The sequence below is a fragment of the Podarcis gaigeae genome (genome assembly GCF_964106915.1).
Source record: "Podarcis gaigeae genome assembly, chromosome: 3".
NCBI lineage: Eukaryota > Metazoa > Chordata > Lepidosauria > Squamata > Lacertidae > Podarcis > Podarcis gaigeae.
The window spans coordinates 62,048,958-62,072,316 of record NC_139680.1 but is presented as its reverse complement, the minus strand read 5'-3'; the positions used below and the strand labels follow the sequence as shown (position 1 = coordinate 62,072,316).

The 23,359-nt window shown below is 42.2% G+C and overlaps 1 long non-coding RNA gene across 1 annotated transcript; it reads left to right on the top strand.

The window, feature by feature from the left end:
- Positions 1-4,881: 4,881 nt before the first annotated feature.
- LOC310841154 lies at positions 4,882-23,091 on the top strand. The gene is made up of 3 exons (XR_014562391.1): positions 4,882-4,963; positions 22,447-22,560; positions 23,030-23,091. It is a non-coding gene; the product is annotated as an uncharacterized lncRNA (long non-coding RNA).
- The last annotated feature ends 268 nt before the right edge of the window (positions 23,092-23,359 follow it).

The window sequence follows — 23,359 nt, the reverse complement described above, 5'->3', positions numbered from 1 at the left end:
CCTAGCTATACATAGCATAGATATGTAAAAAGAATCCCTCCCTCCACAAACACATACACAACACTGCTCATGAGGTCTATTTCTATAACCCATTTGGATATATTATACACTGTGAGTTAACCAAGAATTTAATTGCAAGCCAAAAGTTCATGGGCATTTTGTCAACTTTACATTCTGTCAAATATATTGCACATACAGAGGGGAAGGGGTGGAGAAGGGGAATGCAAGCTGTGTATTTCTGTGGCAAGGGGGGGAGGGGAAGTGAATATAAATAAGAAGAACTTTTAAAATGTCAGTCAAGATTGGCCTGAATTCCAGAGATATGGAGCACCTGCAGATTCCACCAGCTTCGGCGGGTGTTTACATTTTTTGCAAGTCAGGCCACTTGGGCATAATATTAGCAGGCTATTTTCTCTCGCTTGGCAGCCGTGGCAGCTTCATCCTCTCTTATTATTCAAACCTCGGGAATTGTTTGCTTCCTTTGGTAATGAGACACTGTCCCCAATTCATAAGTGCATGATATATTCTTATTTCAGGAATGTGACAGAACATGAGAGATGCTGTCACTCTGTGCAATCTTCCCCAACCTTCCTGACCTACTGCAAAGAGGCAAAACAAAGGAAGGAAATGGATTGTTTTATGATTTGTTAGCAAGGGTGAAAAGAGCTAGTGCCTCAATCTGCAGATTTTTTTTTTTTTTAACCACAGATACTCACTGGCAAGTGAGTATATTTGCAATATACTAAGGCTGCAGCTATAACAGCAATTATTCCAGAGTCAGATTGCTCCAGAATATGTGATCTGAGGTTTTCCCGGAGCAATTATTCCAGAGTCAGGTGGCTTCAGAATATGTGATTTGAGGTTTGTTTGTTTTTTTGTCAAAATGTGGCATTGGCTCACAGTTCAGTGACCTCTTTAAGTGGAATGCAAAAATCCTCCATGTTGAAATTCATGGATCTTGTGTAGGTCTAGTGCTGTGAAAGTCACACCAAAAACTGAGACCAGAGAAACAGCAATGACTAATCCAATACAAGCTTAAATATTCAAGTAATAAATGACATAAAGTTTGAATAGGGATGGGAAAATCTGTCTATTTCAGTTTCTCATTTTTCCAGTCTTTAAGTTCAGTTCACGTTTCCAAATTAGTTTGTGATTTTTTTAAAGGTTCTCATGAAATTCCATCATAATTGTAGTGCAAATTTCTCCTCATATGCACATTTTGGTATAATTTTTGCCATGTATATAGACGGAGAAAGAGAGTGCATCATAATGCATCTTTGTATGTCATTTTTATCGATAGGCATTTATAAGTACACTTCACCCCAATACATGCATTTTTGTACACACTGCAAGGCTGGAAAACTATATATTGAAAAATTCAGAAAAGTGTGAATTTTGAAGGATGAATGCATTTTGGTTTACGCATTATTTCCGAAAGTGTGAATTATATAATTTTGCATTTAAATGCAAACTGAATCAAATCTGTCCCCCATCCCTGGTTTTGAAATACACATTGCATGTATCTTTATTGCCTACCATATAGTTACATATCCAAAATGGTATGCACATTCCCCCTACCTCCAAAGAATCCTGGGAACTGTAGTTTATTCCTCACAGAATGACAATCCCTAGCAGCCTTAACAAACACAGGTCCCAGGAGTCTTGGGGGGGGCAAGTTTTTTTTTAATGTTTGGTGAGTATGCAGCCCAGATTGATAGCAAAACCTTACGAAACAGTTGCTTAACCCTTTCCTTCCCAGCCATTTGCTTGCTCAAAATCACAAAATGTGTGTACCCAACATTTCTTCTTAACTAAAGAATGTCATGCTTGAATATGGGAAATCCTAGTTCAAATCCCCAAACCTCTAGTGCTCCTCCAGGCTGGAGAGTGATATTCTGCTCTCCTGTGAAGCTCACTGTTAGCCTTGATCAAATCACTAGTTTTTTTTCCTGCCTGCTGTAAGCATAAAGGGCAGGATGCATGTAAGACAAATGAATTCTTCACACAGGATTCAGCAAAGAGTTGTGAAGCCTCTTCTGCTGAGAAGTATCCTTGTAGAAGCACTGTTGTAGAGCAGGAAGGAAGAACCTTCGAGCCTTCAGGTGTTATTGGACTCCAACTCCCATCAGCCCCAGCTACCATGGCCAATGGTCAGAGATGAAGGGAGTTGTAGTCTAATGACAGCTGGAGGGCCCCAGGTACCCACCCCTGCTCTAAGTGCCATTTACATGCATGGATCTGTAGAAAAAGTAATCATTGTGAGGAAGGGGTGATAAACAAAGCTACAGAAGAGTTAAATGACTTACCATGAACATTATAGCAAAGACAGTTTGAGGGACAGACTAGACTGATAGGGTTGTGTCTGTACTCTGTTCACCATGCCTCTTATTCCACAAACAGAGAAAACAGATCCCTATCCACAATCTAAATTATGACAATTAGTAGAAACAGTTTCTGTAGAAACTGATAATATGTATGAAATAGTGGCGTAAGATTTTATGGCAGATGCCTGAATGAAGTCTGATGAAAATTTTTGCATGTCGGCTGTTGAGAATTTCTTGCAAAGAGAATATACTGTGTTGGGACTCTGCATAATCCTAGTTTTGCCCCACTCACAAGGATATTGGGCTTGGCAAGGACAGTTCTGTGGCGAATTTCTGCAAGGGGAAAACAGGGTGTCCTGAAATGACTGGATTTCTGCAAGAGGAAAATAGAAATGAGTTTATTCTGTCCAAGGGGGCTAGCAGGAACAGAGAGCCATTCCTATGACGGGACAAGCAATGATCTAAAAATAAGCCAGCTAGTCAATCTGCTATGTCCCCCAGTTCCCAGCTTTGTAAACATGTGCCCTATTACGCTGTTTATGTGGACTCCCAGGTTTTCAACTAGGACAGCTGCAAATGGGAATGGCACCTTCTTCGGCACCCTGGGATATTTATTTATCTCACTCATCTTTGGGATTCAGTGTCATGGTTTTGTTATTTACACACAGCACCTTCTGAGATGGTAAATAAGATTTTGTTCCCATCCTGTGTAAACAGTATACAGCCTGCAGATCTTCACAGATAAACAGCTGCATAGATGCTAATGGATATGTTTTGCAGAGTTGTAGGGTCATAAATCTAGGGCTCTAGCCCTCTCTCCCACCCTGCAAAATAAAGGTCAAAATGTGCCCTGTAGGCTTAAAGAACAGCTTGTAAACCTCATTGCAACATGGCAGATAGATCGCTAAATAGCGCACGCAAGAGCAAAGTAAATTATTTCTGGGAAATGTACTAATGGTCAGACTGGAAGCTCCTGTCCTTTGGAAGAGTGAAAAACGCAGAGGAGGAATCCACAGGGACAGAATTCAGTGTAGAGCATAAGGAATGATGTGGAGTGATGGAAAGTTTGTCGTCTTCTTTTTTCATCGGGAGTTATTTTAAATGAGATTATAAATAGAAGCTCTTACCTTACAATAGCTTTGACAAATCCTCACTTCTCCAGGAGTTCAGCTGCACTGTCTGCATTCTCATGCTCTTCCTTTAAATGACCGTACTTGGGTAGTGCAAGTGGGCATCAAATTTCAAAGATAAGAGACAATTATGGAACAATAGGGCACTGCTCTGAAGAGGACAAGGCAGCTAAAGTATTCTGAAATGCAGGATGTCCACTGAAACAACAAAGCAAAACAGAATGCCTGGCTAGGCAATTCTCCAACATGATCTAAAACCTTTGGCTTGGCTCAGCTTTTTATGGGTGAAAGGCCATTTTTTAAAGAGACAGCTTCTGTTTTGAAATTTACATGTTGCGTGCAAAGCCTTATTTGTTCCTAAGCAGACATTTCAGAAACATGACAAGAAGGCTTCAGTGTAAGGCTCTGGAAAAGAGGAGGGGAACCCGCGGTCCTCCAATGTTGCTGAACTACAATTCCCATCAGCCCCAGCAAGCATGACCCATGGCTGAGGATGATGGGAATTGTAGTTCAGCAACTTCTAAAGGCCCACAGGTTTCCCACACCTGTTCTAGAATAATATTTATCAAGTTTTGAGTGGTGGAATTGCCAGCACTCTTTTTCCCCCATCAGGCAACTTATGGTTTTGGGGGGAGGAGAAAAACTTACCAGCATTCCTGCAGTCTCCCTTCTTCTGATAGACACCATTTTTGTTTTCTCAGAATGCTTCCATATTTATCTGCATATAGACTAGGGATAGGGAACATATGTCCAGATTTCAGTTATCTGGAATGATGCAAGCTAGAGTCCCACAACATCTGGAGGGTCCCAGATACCCAAATCCTGGTGTAGATTGATAGAAATTAGATTAATATCTGAACCAATCCTTAGATCAGCATTGCCCAACTTGATATCCTATGGATGCTCTTCTAGACTATAGCTCCCATTATCCCCGATCATTATCAGTGCTGACCAGAGCAGATGGGCATTGAAGTTCAAAACAACTGCAGGGTTGGAGAAGGATGCCTTAAAGTAAGTGAGATGGTAACTGTATTATTTGGCTACATATTTCAGGCAGAACCTGTAAGGAAGATGTGCTAATGTTTAATAAAACATCAGTTTGATTCATGATATTGCAATAGGGTTCTTTGGTTATATTACTCCAAGTGGCTTGGTTTCTCCTCCTCCTCCTCCTCCTCCTCCTCCTGACCCCTCTACTAGGCTTTTAAAATGGCAGGCTGTCCTGTGCAAGAGAAGTATCTATTGAGCCTAAAAAACAATGTCCTCTGTTATCATTATGGCTGTTTGGAAAATCTCATGGAGAAGAATTACCCTGGGTAACCAGAGCACTGTCCCTCCCACACTGTCAGCTCAGCATTTGTTCCTATTTGAGGGAAAGAGGGAGGGAGGGTCCTTTGCTGGCTGAATGCACCGAGAGAGATGATACTACTTAGCACTGAGGTGTTAAAAGTCGCTTTGTGGATGGGAGATGAATTGGACTGAATCATGGTCACAGCACAGCAGGAGAGAGTAAGAAGAAAGTCATTGAATTGGATCTCCCCCACTCCTCCAAGCAGGGTCTCTTTAAACCAAAGCAGCAAAAAAGGGGCAAAGGCCAGCACTGTATTCTGCATTGGTTTCTGTTAGTTTCACTAATTATTTATTTGAATTCCATTTTCTTTCAAGCACATATTATGATCGGGCAAAAGCAAGCATGTTATGCAGCTAACAAACTTTCCTCCCAGCCCTTAATACCACAAATTCCTGAAGCTGGTTTTCAGTGCTCCCAATACAATGCTTGATCAGGAAGAACAATTAGGGGTTATCTGTGAAGGACATCAAGGGCAAGAAGAGAAACAAAAGAGAGCAAAGCCATTACAGGGTTTTTTATGGTCTCCACCTGTTCCATGCCATCTTCCACAACTAACTTGCTGTCCTGGTTATTTTATCTGCCTCTCACACTGTTAGGTTCCCTGACTATCAGACATCTAACATACATTCCACAGGAGGCCTAGGCAACCACAGCAAATTAGCTATCCAGATGACTACTTAGGCCCTACAGTTTGATTTATCAAAGTCACCTCGGGCTAGTTTCATAATCACAACTATGTGAAAATAAGGTATTCATGCTTAATTCAGCTAATATGACAATAACACACCATAGCATGACAGACCCTCCAAGTTTCCTTTTTCCAGGGACAGCTCCAGATTTACAGAAACCATCCCAGTCTCTGATTTGATCCTAGAATACCCCACTTTTCCTTAACACGTCCCTATTTTCATCGGAGAAATGTTGGAAGGTATGGAGTTATCCAACCACCGAGCCATCTGAAGGCAGCCCTGTCTATGGAAGCTTTTTAATGTTTAATGTTTTATTATGTTGTTATATGTTTGAAGCTGCCCCGAGTAGCTGGGGCAACCCAGTCAGATGGGTGGGGTATAATAATAATAATAATAATAATAATAATAATAATAATAATAATAAATATTATTATTAAATAAAGGTAAAGGTAAAGGGACCCCTGACCGTTAGGTCCAGTCGTGACCGACTCTGGGGTCGGGGTGCTGATCTCGCTTTACTGGCCGAGGGAGCCGGTGTACAGCTTCCAGGTCATGTGGCCAGCATGGCAAACCAGAGCAGCACACGGAAATGCCGTTGGAGCAGTACCTATTTATCTACTTGCACTGCGTGCTTTCAAACTGCTAGGTTGGCAGGAGCAGGGGCCGAGCAACAGGAGCTCACCCCATTGCGGGGATTCAAACCGCCGACCTTCAGATCGGCAAGCCATAGGCTCTGTGGTTTAACCCACAACACCACCCACGTCCCTTTTATTATTATTAAATAGGATGTCTCTATTTTCATTGGAGAAATGTTGCGGGGCATGGCATGATGAAGACATACAGTCCAACCTGGTCATCTGAATGTATGCAATGAGGCTACTTAATGGAAAGTGTCACACATCAGAAACAGAACTAAGAGACTTATGTTACAGAAGAGCAGATAAACATTAGGTAAGAACTATTGATGGTAAGAGCAGTTGGACAATGGAACCAGTTATTTATATAGGCTGTGGGCTTTTTCTCACTGGGAGTCTTCAGGCCAGAGACCACCATCTGTTGATGCTCCAGCTCCCTCACTCAGGCATGAGGTTGAACTAAGTGGCTTTCAGGATCTTCCTCATCTCTTACGATTTTCTCAATCATGACCCAATGACCAATGTAGGAGAAATAAAAACAGTTGAGAAATATTCATGTCACTTGGCTGTCAGTCTCAATACCTTTTAGCTCTCATTTGCATATTAACCTGGTTCAACGGTCTAGGATCGTGAATTGCAGCCTAGAGCCATTTTACATTTTGATTTGAATGAGAGTCAAATATGCCCCATACTGTTCAGTCAACTAATGTTAATTTAGGTTTGAAAGTTAAGCTCCCATCAGGCTTTGACATGTTTCAGCCGCAGTTTACTGTACTGACGAAAACAATTGGCGAGACTGATTCTCAAAACCACAGGGTCACATTCTGATAAACTAGGAGCTAGGTGGATGTATCAGCCACCACCTTATGAAGATGTCACATTACAACAAAGAATGGGAGCATTTTGGTGGTGCCAGGGGGGAAGTGACATACAAATCAGAGATGAATCCAAACTGTTTTTGGTGTCTGCCTCTATCAGCACATTCATGTCACACAGCAGGTGCTGCCACAGAGGAGACCACTTGTTCCTTTTTCAGCCATAATACTGCTGATAGCAGACTTCTCAACAGACTGCCATCAGCAGGCTCAGGACAGATATGTCAAAGCTCTTGTTCATGGGCCAGAGACCCATCAGAACCCTTTTGACATCTTTTTGTGCAACCTCAAAAGTAGCAGGCAGTGAAGTACATGCAAAGTACATGGGATTCCTCGGCCTTCCCCGGGGTGGGCTGGCCCTAATGATTAGCTTTCTAGCAATGCTCTGAACAGATACCTAGCTTTTGTAGAGAAATTATACACGCAGAATCTGTTTGCTTGCATGGTTCCGCATCCAAGCAGACATCTACATAAACAAGCCTGCCTCTGCTAGCACTAGGGCAAGGATCCTTGAAACTTATTATCTACGCCATGTTGGGGTGGGCAGGGTCAATGCAAGCCACTAAATGGGGAAATTCACTGTTTTTGGAGGGAGGTAAGCACCAATTTTGGAGACACTTCAATCTAGCAGTGCTGGTGGGATTCTTCATGATACTGACATTTAAAGCCCTAAATGACTTGGCCCAAATATCTGAAGGCATGCCACATCATCCCATGTTAAGATCTTCAGGGGAAGCCTTTTGGCAGCCCCACTTTCCTCTTTGGTTAGAGGGGTAGCGGTGTGTGAGATCACCTTTTCTGTTGTGGCAGCCAGGTTGCAGGAATATATCTTCCAACATACATCTTGCACCATCTTTGTCTGCTTTCAAGACGCAGATCTTTCCCCAGGGGATTGGTTGAGTGACTGCTCTCCTTCCTCCCACACTGCTGTGCATTGCCGCACTTCGTTGCGACTGTCATGCCAACATTATCATTGGTCAATCTTATGGTTTTGTTTTAAGGTTAATGTAAATTGCACATGCTTTCATTGTGACGTTTTTCTAACTGCCCTGGGATCATTTGGTTGAAGCAAAGGCTATAAGCAGAAATAATTAATTAATAATAGGAAATGGGTCAAATCTGGACAGATCTAGCAATAATGATTGCTTGGATGCTCCTTCCTTCCCCTGCCATTTTCACCTGGCTTGCTTCATTCTCTAGCCCCTGGCCCTTTTCCTGGCTATGTGGCACTCATTTTATCAGCTGGATAGAGCCATCTGCCAATCATTTTATTTTGGCTGATAGCCCACATAATTTTTTAATTCTCTTTTTTTTTTTAATAATATTTTTTATTAGTTTTATGAAATACAGAAAAAAGAATAAAGAGCATATTGTAAAAGTAGAAAAAGAAAGTTACAAATTTTCTTGTTCTTTTTTCCAAATCTACTGGACTTCCCCGCGTCCTCCCAACCCTGCATTCTCTGTGATACATAACATCTGCAATTTGTTAACTTGTTTCAATACTTATTGTATCTTCCATTTTATCATGTTACCCAATTTCAAATATATTATGACCCAAATCATGTACGTTTTCATTTTAACACAATAAAGTTGTTTCATTATTCTATCTCTGACTTCTTGTACCTTAATTTCCATTTCTTTAATTTAACATTACTGAAGCTAGAATTTCCTAAAAGGTGCATTTTTTAACATTCATACAACTTATAATATTTTTCCAAATAGTCTTTAAATTTTTTCCAGTCCTCCTCAATTGTTTCTTCTCCCAAGTCTCGGATTCTGCCAGTCATTTCGGCCAGTTCCATGTAGTCCATCAACTGCATGTGCCATTCCTCCAGTGTGGGTAAATCTTGTGTCTTCCAATGTTTTGCAATCAGGATCCTTGCTGCTAATTGAGATTTTCCAATTTTTTAATTCTCAATGCAAAACAAAAGTGTCATTCCTCAGAAACTCCCCACTCTTGCCAATAGGGAGTGGGGGGCATGGGTATTTTGCGGCATCTAGGCTTTAGAAAATATTGACTGTACAAAAGGAGCAATTATCAGCCATTACATTTTGGCCAGTTACCGTTTACGGAATCCAATTTTCTTTGTAGGATTATGCCATTATATCTATGAACCATTATCTGTATATAAAAGGAGACATTAGTAGCCATTACATTCTGGCAACATTCAAGCATGGAATGTGAAATCTCTCCTAGTAGCTCTTTTTAGAGTGCCTAAGAAGATTTCCTCTTATTACTATGCCTGATCTCCTTCTTAGATCTGGCTTACTGTATTGAGATGAATAGGAATTTTGACACAAAAAAACAGGAATCCAGCATTCTTCAATGTTTTTAGAAAGTTCATTTTGATTGTATGGTGAATCTGTACTTGGAAACCTAAAATAGACTCCACACAAAAAGAACTTTGCAGCATACATTCAAAACACATTTATATATTTTAATATGCAGGAAAATATAGAGCTTTCTGACTTAGCTGAACTGCTCAGAAGGCCTTCCAGAACTGTAGCTAAGTATGCACTGTGGCCACTGTCTCTTCTGAGTTGAAAAATGTGCATATTCATGAATGACTATTTTAAAGTCAAAAATTCCAAATACAATCACATGGATAATTGATCCAATAATAGAATAGATATCTAGTTATACAAATTACACAACTTGCCCCAAACTTATAATATTAAAATTCAGTAACTGGGTACAATTTAAAAAGAAGAAGAAGAAGAAATGTATAAATGGCGTTTCATCAACAGGACACAGCATGGTGACACAATAAGCAGTATAAAGTACATTTATCACAGGATATCCATAAAACAAAACAAATTAACAGTTATATAAATACATTTCATAACAGACAGCAATGCACAGTAATACATGATGCATAATAATATATCATAAGCAGAACTTAGTAAGCAGCAGTGTCAAATTGAATTCCCTTCCCTAATATAGACAATATTGATTGCCACTAATATTCAATTCACAACATAGCACTGCATCACTTTATGTTTTAACTGTTTGAGATATATATTGGATGTGTATCTGAAAATGCAATCCAGAGTTAATATTCTGTTCTCTGGAGGGATCAGCTATGCTAACTGTGCAGTACCGAACAATATGCCTTGATTTTTGTCCAAAGAAGCTTTTAAGTGTTACCTCCATTGCATGGAAGTTAAAAGAACAATAAACAAAAGAGTCATGGACTTTCTGCACCTACCTCTTCTACTAGCCTGGTTGCTTTTTTCAGATTTTTTGGCATGCTTCCACACAATATTCTCATTATTGAGCTGCTAGTCCAGAATAATGTACTAAAAAAAAGCCCCCTTCTACCACAAAAAAAAAATATCTGTCATTCGCAGAAGATCTGTAATGGATCCTCAATATTTTCATTTGTGACAAATATGTTAGAGCACCATCCCTCTTTCTCTGTGGGGGAGATACACACACACATACACACACACACACACACACACACACACACACACCCCTATGGAAGGTCTATTGCTGTGCACATGCTAATAACTGACAGTTACTGACTGACTGGAGGAACCCAAGAGTGTATAATGAGTGTGACTACAAATGCTGAACTTTTCTCAGTTTGGGCCATCCCACCACTCTCAAAACCACACTCTCAGATCATAGCAGGAGAACACAGAAAATAAAAAAGAGCCTGCAGGATCAGGCCAATGGCTCATCATCCATATTCTGGTCCCAGTGTAACCAACCTGTGAGAAACCTGCAAGCAATGACTCGGGGGTCAGATACCCATACCCTCCAACATTTCTCCAATGAAAATAGGGAAATCCTAAGAAATAGTGGGACATGCTGGGATCAAACCATAATCCGGGACATCATCTCTAAATCAGGGAAATAGGGACACTTGGAGGGTCTGTGTCAGATCAAAAAGGAACTATGCCACTATAAAAGATAAGTGAATGCCCTCAATCACATGGTTCTTTCTCACCAGATTGAGACACTCTTCTCAGAAGGGGTCTGGTTCCATAGCTGGAAGCTCCTAACCACATGGTTGCTTCTAAAAGGTTGTTTCCATAGCTCTACACAGCTATGGAAAGATGTAAAAAGGTCCCGTAGACTGTCTTGCTCTGGAACACGGGGTTTTCACCACTTAACATTTTAGAGTATCTGACAATTAAATACTTCAGGCTGAATTGCCAAAAATCCTAGTGTGCTCATTCAATGATCAACAAAGGGCAAGGCTGCAAGATATTAGCTGCTCATGCCCCGTCAATTGTGCTATTTCAGATGCCTCTTCTCTTTCTTCAGTTGCTGATCTCAGGCTATTGGCACTTGAGGAGGGAACTGCTGAAGTATTTTGACTGCCATCAAATATAGAATTCCAATGCCTTTATATACAGGTTTATGCAAAATGGATCAAGAGTAAAGGAATGTAGCCCAAGAACTGGCTGGTTAGTGGAAATTAGCTTACCTCTCTCCTTAGCCACAGCTCCCAATCCCCAAAATTCTCTTGCATATCTATCAGAACTGTTTGATGAAAACTGTTTTACATTTATATATGAAAGAGGGAAGTAGGTCCCCAAGTGAAGGGCATTCCAAAGTTTTGGTGCAACCACCAAGAACACCCCCTTCTATTCTTGTGTTTGCATCCTTTGTCACTCAAACTAAATGCACATTTTCCTGAAAAATTATGGTGCATAATTCTAACATTCTAACTTTCATACTGCATTACCCATTGTGTTATAGAACAGTGGCTGCCACCATGCCACACTAAATTTTAAATGTCGGGAAAGAACTGCATGCCAGAATACCACCCCAAATTTCGCCACATGAAATTACAATGCAGCAATTTTCCAGGATTAATGGGGCTGCAAACAGATTTCTTATGGAGTAACAAAAAAACCCAGCATGGAACTTCACCCAGATTCCACTAGTTTTCCCGAAATGGTTTGCACATTGTGTGAAAGGTTGCATAAGATATGGAAATTATCAGATAAGAAAACAGGAATATGGTATAAAGCGCTATCTGAATGTAGTTTATGTTTTTACTGCAAGCGGTGAAAGTGAGATGGGGGGGGTGTGGAGTTTGCCAAATATGCCAGGGATTTGGAGGTGAGAGACTTGTTTTTCTCAGGAATTTCTCTCCTGATAAACTTTGGCTCACTTTATGTTAATTGAACTATATTCTCAGTTGCTGGTGATGAAATCAATGGACTAAGAGAAGAGAACCACAAGAAGCATGGGGCCAAGCCCATTACGCCATTCAATTATATTACAATAATATTAAACAATATTAAAAACTGGACGCATAGTTGCACTCAAAATTCATGGACTGAGAAAAATGGGAGAGCCTTTTCACCAAATATTCCCCAGAGGGAGGACTGAAGTTTTTCAACAAATGTGTCAGAAGATTCTTCTCAGATAAATTTTGGCTCAGCCTTAAAATGAAGGCCTTGGATTTTCCCTTCCTTCCCCACCCTCCACCTCACATTACATTGACAGAGGCTTGGAGAAACATTGGCTCTCGGCTCCTGATTGTTGAGTGTGAACCCCAACCCATCAAAGGGCAAGCAGCCTTCTGCTGACCTCATTCTTTTCTGGATCCCAGCCAAAGTGCACAACTTTCATTGGCAACGTTAGGAATTTTACATTTGTCAAGACAGCAAGATAAATACATAAAAACCAAAGAAATGATCAGGGGAACAGATTCCTGGAACCTCTTAAAAATGAAATCTTAATGTAATAAAGTTTTAAAAGAGTAAGAGCAATCCCAAAACTGAGACGCAGGAAGCTGAAGGGGTAACCTGGGAATTGGCTGCAGAATGCATAAAATCTAAGCCTGTGTTTTGAAGGGGGTGGGAAGAATATTGATCATGATCTCAAAGCCTTGAGAGAGTAATTGCAGAGCAACACTGAAATCTGTCCACTTGGAAAAATATGGGCGTTTCATATATAAAAACACTCAAACCATATGTTTTTTATATACTACATGTGGCATGTGTGTAGACTGTAATTAAAGAGAACAACTCTGTCAATATATGATCTCACATAAATTTAATCTATAAACCATATGCTACTTATACACGAACGCTGTATATATTTCTTAAAGCTTGCTGGGTAAATGGAAAAAGCGAGGGGCTGGGAGGAATGTGCGGAGGTAAGAAAAAAGGAATTTGAGGCTAAGGAGAAGGGGGGAGGAGTGCAGATGCTGGGTTTATGGAAGTCGTGAAAGCAAGTGTCACACTAGGTTGTACAAAAATTGTTGAATGTTTAAATAAGAAAGTTTAGGATGCAGGCCTGGCCAGGATGGCTTTTCTGTTATACCTTCTGGGCTTGACAAAGTATCTGACCCTCACCTGAGCCTATTCAAGCTGAGGAATTACACACCTCCTCCCTGAAGAGCCCCACCTGGGCTGTGGATCCTTGCCTGCCTTCCCTCAAAACTAACAGCTGTAAATTCTGAAATACTGAGGTCAGGGGTGGTATGTCCTATTTCGCCACTTGAGGGAAAACAGGAAGTGCCACCCTGCTCTGCCCCACCACCCGTGGGACTCGTGGCACCACAGCTGTACCATACCCTCCAACATTTCTCCAATGAAAATAGGGAAGGCCCGTTCCACACCGATAAGTTTACTATTTATACCCACACATCTTATTGGGTTGCCCCAGCACTCTGGGCAGATTCCAACATATATAAAAACATAATAAAACATTGAACTTTTTTTTTAAAAAAAACAACCCTTCCCTATACAAGATTGCCTTCAGACAGCTTGTGGGTCGGATAACTTCATACCCCACAACAACCTATGGCAAAAAAGGTTTAGACATGGAGACTTTGGGATTAAGGCAGATCTGCCAAAGAAAGGTGTGGTGAGAGGAATGGAAATTAAACCTTGTAAAGTTGACCTGAATAGTGAAATATGTTAAAGTTGTTCGTTGAGGAAAGGAACAAGACCTTCTATCCCCAAGCAAAGCCGGAAAAGTTCCCCAGAGTCTTTGCAACTTATTCATACTGATATATGTGGTCCAATTCAACCAATGTCTCATGGGAAAAACAACAAAATGGGAAAATAACCTTTCTGCTTGTATATGTTGATGAGTGTCAGATTTACATATAAGCTAAACATACTATAGTTTTAGGGCCCCACTCTCTTGGGGGCAGCAAAAAAATTAAAAGGGGAAAAAATTGGATGTACATTTCCAAAATAGAAAATAAAAAACTAATAAAATAAAACCTACAGACAGCAACAGTGTTTTGTGCTGTGTAGGCTCCTATGATGTAAGTAATGGCCTGCTAGCCTGCTCCCTAAAATGGTTTGCTCATTTTTAATATACTTTTTCTTAATTGTATTTGAGTTCAACAATTACTTTTATAAAATACATATTTTGTTATGCACAAATGGCTTTAGATACCTATTAGGGCCATAATTACCATATAGCATATATTCAACACAAAAAAACAGTGATAATTTGTTGCTGACAAAGGACAGCTGGACATATAAAGGGCCCCATTACCTTCAGTAGCTTAGGGCCTCATCAAACCCAAATCCGGCCCTGATGTTGATAACATAATTTTGGGTACTGAGATTATACAAAAATTGATGAATGTTTAAATAAGAAAATTTTGAGAATTTATATGCTAGATTAAAATTGATTAATTCAAATAAGGCACATTGAGTAGGGGCCTGTATCCTGGCCAAGCCATAGCTCTCCTGACAGCTGATTTGATCTGGAGCCCCAATGTGGAAATAAAGAATGAGATTGCCCACCAGATACCAAGCACTCTACTATTCAAATACGGCCCCAGTGTTTTTCTTACAATCCCCTTCTCAATGTGCCTAATTTGAATCAATCAATTTTAATCTAGCATGTACCGTATTTTTCGCCCTATAAGACGCACTTTTTCCCCTCCAAAAATGAAGGGGAAACGTGTGTGCGTCCTATGGGGCGAATGCAGGCTTTCGCTGAAGCCTGGAGAGCGAGAGGCGTCGGTGCGCACCGACGTCTCTCGCTCTCCAGGCTCCAGGAAGCTATCTGCAAGCCTTGCACGCCCGGAGGGAGTTCCCCCGGGCGCGCAAGGTTTGCGGGCGGCAGCCTGCAGCGCAGAGCACGGGGCGCCCTCCAGAGGACGCCCTGTGCTCCACGCAGGTGTCCGCAAGCCTTGCGCACCCGGGGATCTCCCCCAGGAGCCGAAGGCTTGCGGGCGGCAGCGCGGAGCACGGGGCACCCTTCGGAGGCCGCCCCGTGCTCCGCGCTGGTTTCGGCAAGCCTTGCGCACCCGGGGGATCCCCCCCCCGTGAGCGTAAGGCTTGCGGGCGGCAGCCGGCAGCACGGAGCACGGGGCGCCCTTTGGAGGACGCCCCATGCTCTGCGCTGGTGTTGGCCAGCCTTGCGCACCCGGGGGATCTCCCCCCGAGAGCGCAAGGCTTGCGGGCGGCAGCCAGCAGCACGGATCACGGGGCGCCCTTCGGAGGCCACCCCGTGCTCCGCGCTGGTGTTGGCAAGTCTTGCGCACCCGGGGGATCTCCCCCCGGGAGCGCAAGGCTTGCGGGCAGCAGCCGGCAGCACGGATCACGGGGCGCCCTTCGGAGGCCACCCCGTGCTCCGTGCTGGTGTTGGCCAGCCTTGCGCACCCGGGGGATCTCCCCCCCCAAGAGCGCAAAGCTTGCGGGCAGCAGCCGGCAGCACGGATCACGGGGCGCCCTTCAGAGGCCACCCCGTGCTCCGCGCTGGTGTTGGCAAGTCTTGCGCACCCGGGGGATCTCCCCCCGGGAGCGCAAGGCTTGCGGGCAGCAGCCTGCAGCGCAGAGCACGGGGCGCCCTCCAGAGGACGCCCCGTGCTCCACGCAGGTGTCCGCAAGCCTTGCGCATCCGGGGGATCTCCCCCCGGGAGCGCAAGGCTTGCAGGCGGCAGCTGGCAGCGCGGAGCACGGGGCACCCTTCGGAGGACGCCCCATGCTCCGCGCTGGTGTTGGGAAGCCTTGCGCACCCGGGGGGCGTGTGGGGCGCCCTGAAACAGAGGGTTCCCCATGCTGCGGACTGTAGCCTGCCGCCCGACGCGTGAGGCGCCCTGAAGCAGAGCGCCCCTCGCGCCAGGGAGACATGGGCCAGCCCCACAAGCTCGGGGGACAGCAGGGAGGCGCAGCACCGCCATCCCACTGTTCCCCGACCTGGTTTTGGGGGGGGAAATAAAGGAAAATTTTTTTCCTTTATTTCCTCCCCAAAAAAGTAGGTGCGTCCTATGGGACGGAGCGTCCTATGGGACGAAAAATACGGTAAATGCTCAACACTTTCTTATTTAAACATTCAAACTAGAGGTAGAAGGGGAGATGGAAGAACTGTGAATTGAAAAATAAAAGGGCTGAGAGCTGCCTATCCACTGGTTTCTGGATTTTGGAGGAAATTTATAATGAGAAATACAGAACTAGTATGTACTGGAAAAGTCATGGGAGAAAGTAAATAGCCATTAAATAGCCCACGCCTTAGCTCCTTTTTGCTTATAACCCAAGCACTACCATTTCATCTCAAATGCTAGTTATTCAAGAGGCATGCCTCACAGGAACCCTTGACTGGCAGCCAGTTCAGGATGAATGAAAATATGTACGCTTTCACCACAATCAATCATTGATTTACGGAAATTGCTTCCACAAGAAGTGGGGATGGACACTGGCTTAGATGACGTCTCAATTTCAAATGTAGGACAACTATAAGGAAAACTGCTGCTGGCCAAGATGATTAACTAAAGCAGAAATGGCTAGCCTGTAGCTCTCCAGAGGTTGCTGGTCCCATAAGCACCAGCCAGCATGACCAATGGTCAGGGCTGAACAGCTCTTTGAGGGAGGCCAGCCACACCAATGAACTGACAATATCCGAGCAAATGAAGAAACATGCAAGTATTAACTTTGGCTTCCACCGTTTGCATAGATTTTCTTCATGATAACCCTAATAAATCTATTTGCATTTTAAATCACTTCTGGCTTCATTATTGTTACAGGAATGTCTCAATTCAGCGCTAGTGTTTCTGCAAAGGAAGGCAAAATTAGTAGCTGAGGACTCTGTTAAAATCTTCAGGCAATGCAGTAAAAAGTTTGGGCATATTCACTAGGTATGGAGAATACCGGAGCAGGAACATATGTGATGTCAACCTGCGTGTATAGGCTGACGTGGTTGGATTCCTGGGGAAGGAGGGAGAGGGTGCCTGGAGAATATATACACTGCATGAATTTCTTTGGACTTGCTGTGGACACACCACGCAGGTGCCTTTCTGCTGTTCCAGAGGGCAGAAATAAAGAACTCTTTCTCTGAACCAACCCTCGGTGTCGTTTGACTTCCTTCCTCCTGTCCGGGAGCAACGCAGACCCAATCGGTGAACTCCAATAAGGCTACATTTCCACTAGGTTTCGACAGCCTTGCCTCTGGATGTACATGCTTACTTCTTTGAACTAGTACAAGTGGGTAAAGTTGATGTGTGACATGTGGCCACACATTACTATAAATTACTATAAACAAATGAATTTTTTGTTTGAGTCATGCAAATATTAGATAATTTCTGCTCTTCACTTAAGTAATGGTAAATAATGTTTATGGCAACTATGTTGATTTGCAATTTCCTGACATCGTTGAGAAACTACGTTTGCATTCTAAGGAAGTAGGTTTGCCTATCTAGTGAATTGTCCTTCACGGTTATCAATGAATTTATCATCATTAAACACTATATTAACCACATACAGAATACAATGCTTTTTCTGGGGGGACGCAGGGGGATGCATACTCCTAAACATTTTGTGAATCTAAGTTTGAGGGGCAGTATTTCAATATGAGTAGGAAAATGAGAGTAGCCCTAAACATTTTTAATAGAAAAAAGCACTGATAGAATACATTTATTAAGTTTGTGTTCCATATACTTAAATTTATTATGCTTTCCATTGAAAGCATGTGGAGGCAGATTCAGGAGGAGGGGCCCAAGACCTGGACCTTCCTGAAAGGTGGCTGTCTTTAGAGTACAATGTACTGGGGACTAAGAGCAAGAGAGAACTGTTCCCTTCATGCCCTGCTTGTTTTTCAAAGGCATCCAGCTGACCACTGAAAAATAAATAGAATGCTGAATTAGATGGATTTTTGGTTCAATCAATCCAGCAGCACACATCTTGTACTCTTAGGAGACATCCAAGGAGTTCAGATAAATTAGGCTGAGTTATAATTCACTCGCTCTAGAAATAACCCAATTTCTATGGACTTGTTATTTTCAAAGGCTCCAATTTGCACATCGAAATATTGAAGAAACAGGTGCAAAATTCTCACTGTGATGTGGCTGGGAAAATATACGTGGCTTTTTTCAAATTAAAACAATTTGCTGTTGAACTTGTAATTGCAAATCATCAGCAGTCAGATTATTGTGAGGCTGCTGCATAGTGTCTCTGTAAATGATCTCTGCATCATTGTACGCAGCAGTGTAAGTTTAAGGGAAGAAGCAATTAGCTCATTGATTCAATGATCTTATTTTTCCCAGAATAGCTTGTTCACCTTTGGCTGAGCAGTTATGTCACATGATGTCAGGAAAATATTGTTAGCAGTTTCTTTTCAGCCTACTTAGAAACAAGTGTGTTCATTTAAAGCTGTATCTCTGTAATATATTTTATGAGCCTGAACTTATTGGCACATCTCTAGTTTACATGGCACTCTGCCATATGAAATCAAATTACACTTTCAGGGAGAAGCCAGTAAGTTTGTAGAACAATGTATAGCACAATGAAGAGTAAGCCAAAAAGAAAATGACCGCTGTCCCCCCACCCTCAAAGAAATATCGGTATTATTTATATAAGGATAACGACAGAACCACAGCATTAAAATTCATTTGCTGTGTATTTAAACACATACAATCATCTCTTTTTTTCATCTCCAGTTTACACATATTGTGGATTTACATTGGCATTCGTCCCCTCATTCCCCATGCTGTGGCTACAACTGACTCATTTAAATAAAAAATAAATCCCCAGAAGAAATCAGTAAGATGCCTGAGAAAGGCGGGGGGGGGCCACCAGGTTGGTAAAGCGGCCAGGGAGACTGGCCTATAAGGATTGGGACCAGTCTGACTCAGCAACCACTTGCTTCCTTATGAAGCTGCCCATGCAGCTACTGGAACCCTTCTGTGGATTCCCCCCATCTGCTGAGGGTGGGGGACAGGGTGGTATTTGGGGGAAAGTCCTTCTCAAGGGTGGCATTCCAGCTGTGAATATCTTTTTTCACGGGCAGGGGCTCCTGAGGCGAAATGGGAAGAGCCACTTTGTCTTGCTGCTCCTGCCCACATGCACCCTACCACATCCGCCACTGGGGGACTCATTGAGATAAACGGAGCATAACTCTGGATCCAACACAATTGTTCTTAACCAACTTGAACACTTTTAAAGAATCTACTGCTGCTTTTGTGTTTTAGCCTTTGCTGAGTTCATGTGATTTATTAGTGTGTGGATAGGTAGGTAGGTAGGTATCATGAGATGAGGTATCACATACTGAGAAGAGAAGACTCCCTGGGAAAGACCCTGATGTTGGGAAAGATGGAGGGCACAAGGAAAAGGGGACGACAGAGGACGAGATGGTTGGACAGTGTTCTCGAAGCTACCAGCATGAGTTTGACCAAATTGCGGGAGGCAGTGGAAGACAGGAGTGCCTGGCGTGCTCTGGTCCATGGGGTCACGAAGAGTCGGACACAACTAAACAACTAAGCAACAGCAACAACAAGGTAGGTTGGTAGGTAGCTAGATAGATGATGATGATGATAGATATAGATAGATAGATAGATAGATAGATAGATAGATAGATAGATGATAGATAGATGATAGATAGATAGATATAGATGATAGATAGATAGATAGATAGATAGATGATAGATAGATAGATAGATAGATAGATAGATAGATGATAGATAGATAGATAGATAGATGATAGATAGATAGATAGATAGATAGATAGATAGATAGATGATAGATAGATGATAGATAGATATAGATGATAGATTAGATAGATAGATAGATAGATAGATAGATAGATAGATGATTGATAGATAGATAGATAGATAGATGATAGATAGATAGATAGATAGATAGATAGATAGATAGATAGATAGATAGATAATATGATGTTTTTCTCTATTCCTTGTAAGCCTCCTCAAACAAACCCAGTGAGGTCTGGTGTACATTTACTAAATAAAAAATAAATCAGCAAGGCAATGGCTAGCAAGAAAGCCATTTATCACAGCTAACTGCATGAAGGTTGGGATAGTAACGACTATGCAAATACGAAGAAGTAGAGTAGAACTATTCAAGGTGAGTTATTGATGGGAAATGGATTGTAGCACAGGATCAGTATGCCAATGCTGTTATGATCAGGCACACACGTGCCCTTAGAAATGCCCTTCAGGATTTGTTGGGGCAGTGGGGGGGGGGAGGGTTAGCTATTTATAAGTATAAGAGCTCCATCATTCATGCCTAAAAGGACAATTAAAGATTTACCTCAAGTATCGCAAGCATGAAGTATACGGCCAGTTCAACAGCACTGAAGGAAGCAGGTAGAGTATAACATAAGATGAATGGATGATCAACAACGATATTGTACTGAGCATAAATTACATTCCTAACATTAAATATGTAAATTGGAATATTTAACATGCAATAAAAGATTATGAATTTTGGCTGGGAGTGGAGACTGTGCTTTGATTAGAACAAAAGTATTGTACGCTATGTAGGCAGGTGAATGAAAAGAAAAAGGCTGGTCTTCCCAGTGACACCTTCACATGTGAATTTACATTATAGCACAATTCCATGCATGTTTCCTCTGAAGTAAGTCCTCTGCTATGTCCAGAGCTCTGTTGGGCATGAAGTCAGGGTAGAAGGGTAAGTGGAGTGTTATTTTACCTTTTTATTTTCTGGAGGTTTTTTTAATAAAAAGGTCTACAGTGGTACCTCGGGTTACATACGCTTCAGGTTACACACTCCGCTAACCCAGAAATAGTGCTTCAGGTTAAGAACTTTGCTTCAGGATAAGAACAGAAATCATGCTACGGTGGTGCGATGGCAGCAGGAGGCCCCATTAGCTAAAGTGGTGCTTCAGGTTAAGAACAGTTTCAGGTTAAGAACAGACCTCTGGAACAAATCAAGTACTTAACCTGAGGTGCCACTGTATTAGAAACAATGGGAAAACAAATAGATACAAAACCTCCAGGGCTTCCATATTCCACCTGCTTTGGGAGCCTGTCAGGATAGTGGGATGGCTATGGATATTTGGGTCCAGCTCTTACCCTGATCCACCTCCAGTATGCCCCCAATCTGCCCCTCTTGCACAGCCTTTTCCCATCTGCTGACATTAGAGTTCTTGTAACAGTGAGGCAAGGGGCAAATTGGTTTCTGCAGTGATATGAGGACAGCTCACAAGGCTGGATCACTCTCTACAAGATTGAATTTCTTTCTACCCTTGAAAAGGGAGATCTGAAACATCCTTTGGCCCCTGGGATGCTATCGGGGGCCATAGGATTGCTGCCTTAGTGGCGTAACAGCCTGCAAAGAAAAACAGAATATTGTGTGAGCTTTCAATATAATTTACAACATTTTCAGTGCCAAGCTTTTCGGTTACTAATCTTTAATCTTTTTAAAGAATAAAAGCTAGACACAATGTGTAATAGCTAAGGTTCTTTACAATTTTAATAATAGCTAGAACTGATCCTGGGTTGACTATCCAAATAAACAAATGGGGGGTTGGTATAGTGTATCTGCAAACAGCATGGCAACCCAACTGTTAGTGGCTTCATACAACTTTCATGATCAATCAAACATTTTATGTTGCTGTAATCTGGTTTTATTATTTGGGCTATTTTCCAATTTTGACCATTTAAAGAGCTACACAAATTATTTACATGCAACTAAAGCAGCAAAAAAAAAAAAAATACTGCTCTTTTTATGCTATCACCAAAATGAAATAGAAGCCTTAGTTGCATAAAGGGCATATCCATCAGTCATCAGCAAAAGAGAGCTTGCTAGGACTGGGCACTGTATCACTGCAATCACCAACACTATGAAATCACAGCACCATTTATTTATTATAGCCTCTGGAAAGCTCAGAAGTAGAAAGGTATGCTGGACATAATAGTTATGATAAGCCCACCAAGCCCCATCACCTTCAGCCAGCAGCGCCAGTGTTCAAGGATGCTGGGAGTTGTACAGTAACTTTTGGAGTGCACTACATGGTCTATGCCTAGGGATGTAAAAAGGCATCATTTTCTTTTCCACCCTACATTTGTCAAATACAGCACTGTTTCCATTCTGCTGCAGTTCATTTTCTACCCAAAACATCTTTCATCTTTCTGTCCGCTGTTGTGAAAATATGTAACTTTTCCCAATACATGCAATTAATTATGTAAATTGCGTAACTAATATACTCATCCCATATGTGGTCCTCTCACATATTTACTTCTCATGCATTAAGGATGTTGAAGAGAGATACTATGGCTTAGATCCTAAGTTGTTCCTTGGTTTGTATAAGAGGGGAGCTATTTCCAAAAGTTTCACAACCTCTGAAGCAATATTTTGGGAGCACCAGGTGTGACATTACCATATATGGGAGAGTGCTGGAGGGGAAGTAGTTAAATAGATTGCACAGACAGGACCCGGGGGTGGAGTCAGTGGGTCTATAAAACTAGTTCTGGGAGGAGTCTGGAGAGAGTTCGTTGGGAGTTGTGGGTGGGTAGTTGGTTGGATTTCATGGGTTGGCTGGTTGGGAAAGGCAGTTGGTAATAGAGAGACAGTTAGGGCAGTTGGTTCTTGAGTGTGGGGGTGGTAGCAGAGATAGAGAGAGGAACATAAGACTAAGAAAGTAAAGAGGAATACCGTTTGGTATGCTGTAAAAGTTTTGTTTCATGTCTGAAATAAAATACACTCTTCTTTATGAATTGAAAAGCTGACTGAGACTGAAGTGATTTTTCCAGGACCTGGTTGGTGGCAGCGGATTAGTGGTGTACGGGTCAGTAGTCCGTGAGACGACCAGGGGCTCCATACGAACGCCACACCAGGGAGCAGGGAAAAGTTGGTAAGCCATGTTCTGTAAACATGAATCCTGTTCTGTTTATGGAAGGTAAGTTGGGTTCCAAGCCTTTAGCATTTTCCCTTCTACTAACCTAGCCTTTAACTAACTGGTGCCCTCCAGATGTTTGGACTACAATTCCCATAAGTTCCAGCCAGCGCAGGCTATGGGAATTCTGATTCAAAACATCTGGAGGGCACCAGCTTGACAAAGGCTGTGCTAACCAATATCTATGTAGCACATTACTAGGGAAAACGCTTGTGACTATCCTGAGAAATATTACTGGCAGTACTTCAGTGTTATGTAAAATTGATATTAC